Source organism: Leptodactylus fuscus, chromosome 2 (genome assembly GCF_031893055.1).
Source record: "Leptodactylus fuscus isolate aLepFus1 chromosome 2, aLepFus1.hap2, whole genome shotgun sequence".
Lineage (NCBI taxonomy): Eukaryota > Metazoa > Chordata > Amphibia > Anura > Leptodactylidae > Leptodactylus > Leptodactylus fuscus.
Window position 1 is genome coordinate 230,194,434 of NC_134266.1, and position 4,598 is coordinate 230,199,031.

Consider the following 4,598-nt stretch of genomic DNA (forward strand, 5'->3'; position numbering starts at 1 on the left):
CATATTCTGGAAATAAATGTAATGAAGTCAAAGTCTGAGCTAAACAAGATTATTGTAATATACATCAGGAAGATTATCATTAGTGATGTTATAACAATTTATAACCACCAATGTATTTCTAGATGTACAGGTATGTAGGATTATGGTCGATAATGTAGAAAATACATGAGAGTCAGCATTGAGCACATTCATCAATTTGATGATTATATTGAGATATCACTACATTACATACAAATAATGATTATATATATATATATATATATATATATATATATATATATATATATTATAAACATTTTTTTCTCTGTATTTTATATGGAGAATACAAGAATTTATTAGTCCAGATATTAGAAGAGCTGACACGTTGCCTTTAATGTATAGTGTTATTTTTTCTGTCCCTCTTTGGCTATCACTATAGACAGTCAGAAACGTTGAGTTTTGTTCTACCCAAGAAGATGAGAACAGATGTTTATAACCTGTAAACCACAGGATGGATAGCACACCTGCTACATGTGTGGTTTTACACTTGAGTGAAGATCAATACGATCATAATATTTCTATACAGCTAACTGCTCGGAGCGAGTGAATGTGGTTTTAGAACCATCCTGTAAAAAAATAAAAAAAAGGTAAAAGAAAAAAAATAATATATTTTAGTTATAGTGACTGCTTCCCCTCTTACATCTCACCACTGAACAAGAAGTCAGAGGGAATCCTTTAATATGGTTCATCATTGATTGAACAATAAATACTTTTTTTAAATTCTTATTTTATTGAACATTTTGTACAAATTTTACATCAACAAGGTTCACCAGATTTCGTCTGAGAGAAATACAGTAAACATAAGGCCGAATATAGCCTTAGAAGATTGAACAATAAATTCTGAATTATGACAGCAAAGTTTTGGAATGGCCAAATTAAAGTCCTTAAGGGTGCATTCACACGATGTAACGCGGCACTTTTTCTTGCACGATAACTCGCGTAAGAATCAGCGCCGCAGAACAGAATCCCATTGCCTTCAATGGGTTCCGTTTAACGCGTGTAACACATTGAAATAAATGGGATTCTGTTTTGCAGCGCTGATTCTTACGTGAGTTATCGTGCAAGAATAAGTGCCGCGTTACATCGTGTGAATGCACCCGGATGTTGTGAGGGACCTGAAGTGAGAAGTTAATGGGAGGAAACGCACCAACATAGAGTTGAAGCTGTTTTGCATGAAGGAATTGACTAAAATTGTGCAGGTTATATTTGACCCCTAGGTGCAAATATTGCTGCATAAAGGGGTCACACCAGGTATGGCTAACAAAGGTTCATATACTTTTGCCACTCACAGATATTTGATATTGAGTTATTTTCAAGTCCAATATTCTTTTTTATTCATTTGGGATCTATGGGATCCGCATGTTTCCTCCTGTAACTGTTTTTTAACCCTTAAGTACTATCATGGTGTCTATCATAATGATGTGTGTATGATAGTAGTGTATGATAGACACCATGATAGTACTGAAGGGTTAAGAACACATGATTTTTGTCTTTCGGGTCCCCATGCGGACCCGAAGGACGAAATCCCAAACGTTAGTGTGAACCTAGTGTAAGAGGAATGCTATATAAAGTAGTGTAAGAGGAGTACTATATAAAGTTAGATGCGCCCAGTTTTGTCAGCCTAAAGCTAGAGTGTCATTTTCTGTTATAAGGAGCAGTGATTTCCTGACACACCTATATATACAAATGGTGGTTTCATTTCAGCAAACAAAACATACAAAACCAAATGCAGCAATGTGGTCAGAAGACCAGCTATCTAACATCTATATCACACGTACCGAGTCTTGTCTGCATCAACGTGATTGTCAACACTATCTACTAAAACAGCAACTAATAAATCTTCCTGTGGGTGTTTACCAATGCTGCTTTAGGATATCGTAAGGGGCATATGAGGTTTAGAGGTTACATGTTATGTGATTTATGTGTATTTATCCATTTGTGAGTTTACTTTCCATAGAAGAGATGGACAGCAACTGGGGAATCCAATTCCCTGCATTTGCCTTTAAGGTCTCACATGCACGACTGTAGTACGTGATTATGGATCCACATTTGCAGACAGTATACAACCCATTCATATTTATGGCCCCATTCACAAGTCTATAGAATTTACCCATCAGTGTCCTATTCCTGTCTGTATTTGCGGCACAGACTCACCCAAACAAATGTAGGGGATCATGCAAGTCTTTTTGTAATGTTTAGAAACATGAGAAGTCCAAATGGCGTAATGTTTATCTTCCCTTGTGGTCAGCTACTTCGGGCATCTTCATCTAGGTGTAGTCTTTCTTCTTGGACATGCCACACAACTTCATGAGGCATAATGAAGACCACATCTACTTTTGTATTCCACCTGGGGAGAGTCCGCATGGAGACTCATGAATACAAATGCAATTGCAAGCGCTGAGCTGTAAAAGCACACGGATCTTATAGACCATAATGGGGTCTCTGTGATTGGGAACTACTTTCCTGTCCTCACGATCCCTGCAGAAATCTGGCGGCAAGCACACAGACCCCATTATAGCCTATGGGGTCCGTGTGCTTTTACAGCACAGCGCTTGCAATTGCATTTGGTACTCCACCAGATGAAATCCAAAAGTTGATGTGAATGAGGGCTTAGATATACAGAAATTCCAACAACACATCAAAATGGAGTTTTATAGTGCAGCTGTTTTCTCACTGTGGCTCGCTACGTCGGGCCTTAGCCTTAATTAGGACATGGGCATGTAGCATTATTAATAAGGGGCACTATTTAAAGGGATATACACAGGGACATTATTATTATTTTAAACATGCACTAGGCAGTATTATTTATTCTGTGAGGGTTATATTAGCAATATGGAGATTTTGTGCAGGTGAGGACAATGTGGGTCAGATGCCTGGAAAAAATGAGAAGCCAATGAGGTCTGTGCTGCAAACTTTACAGAGAGTAAAGTCACAGCTAGAAGAAGTGGTCATGGTGGTCCACGTGAAAGAGAAATGTGAACGATTACAGTCAGAAACGTCACCTGTAAGTCACAACAATTTTTCCTCTATTTTATCCACTAAAATGTTGTTCACAGACCTGTGTAGAGCCATATAGTGATAGCATAGGTATACCTAAGTTAGGGGCCCACTTGGACGTGTTTGCTCCCTTATGCTGAAGCCCTAGCTAAGCTTCTGATTGGTGGGGTTTTTGGGTGTCGGACTCCCATCGATCATCTATCATAGCTTTATGTTGTGCCATTCTTCTATTCTTCTTCTTGATAGTGATGGTTACGGATGCTAAAGAGTTTAATCCACCCTAGTGTGGTTGGGGTAATCTGTGGATCTCCTTGGGTTGTGGGCCAGATGAAAGCTGCAATCTCAATACTGATGCCAGTGCTTATGGGCCACCTAAGGCCCTGGCTGGGCCCTGATGTGACTGCACCCTCTGCACCCCCTCAAGTCACACCCCTGGTAACAGCCCATTGTCAATGTATTCATAAATATTCAGGAGAAATCACTGAAGAATGGCAGAATACTGAGTTATAGTAAAAGATTCTCCAGAATTGTTATTTCAGGGGGAATACAAATACTGAAACAGACATTTCAGGAGTGGTGGCAACTGGCAAGTCTTCATATATGTTTCACATTACATATCTGGCATGTTTTCCAGCTTCACGGTGTGCATGCAAATATGCTCAAAGAAAAACTAACTATGCACTTCATAGACATCTCTTACCCAACTGCAAACCACAGTTACTTTCAGCACCAAATAAGGTCTGCCAAAAAAGAGAACAAAACAGCAGACAAGACCATAGACTGATTTCATACCGGTTTAGTTAGAATATATTTCCATAAAATTATTTTTGAACATGAGGAAGAATAACTATTGCTGAAGTATAACATGTTCTCCATCCCGTCCATAATAATAAGTATAATAAGTTTATTTCTATAGCGACAACATATTCCGCAGCACTGGGTTCTGTCTCTCCCCCCTCCCCCATAGACTGTAAGCCCTCGCGGGCAGGGCCCTCTACCCCACTGTGCCAGTCCGTCATTGTTAGTATTATATCTACCTGTTTATTTTGTGTATTCTATTTAAACCCCCAAATGTAAAGCACCATGGAAATAATGGTGCTATATAAATAAATAATAATAATAATAATGTGCTGCGGAATATGTTGGCGGTTAAAGTACAGACAATATGAGACATTACAGAGTAATAAATCAATTTCCACATGGGATTGAGGGTTGAAATCAGATTTTCAATTGAAACATTTTTGGCGGTGATCCCATTTTCAATATGACTTTGTGTATAAAAAAAAATATTTCATGTGGGCAGATGGGCACTCAGAATTGTCTTACATTTCCTGTTACCTGCAGCTCATTTATCAGCTAAGTCCCTGATGCCGACAAAAGATGGGTTTGATGTCACTTGTACTTTTACTTGTACTGGTACCGTCTCTGCAGTTGCTCAAAGACAGCAGACAAACCTGGCAATAAGTTCTAGGGTAACTCACAGCAATTGCATTATTCTAGGTTCACACTTGCGCTTGGGTTTCTGTTCTTCGGGTCCACTTGGAGAACCGAAAAGCAGAAAA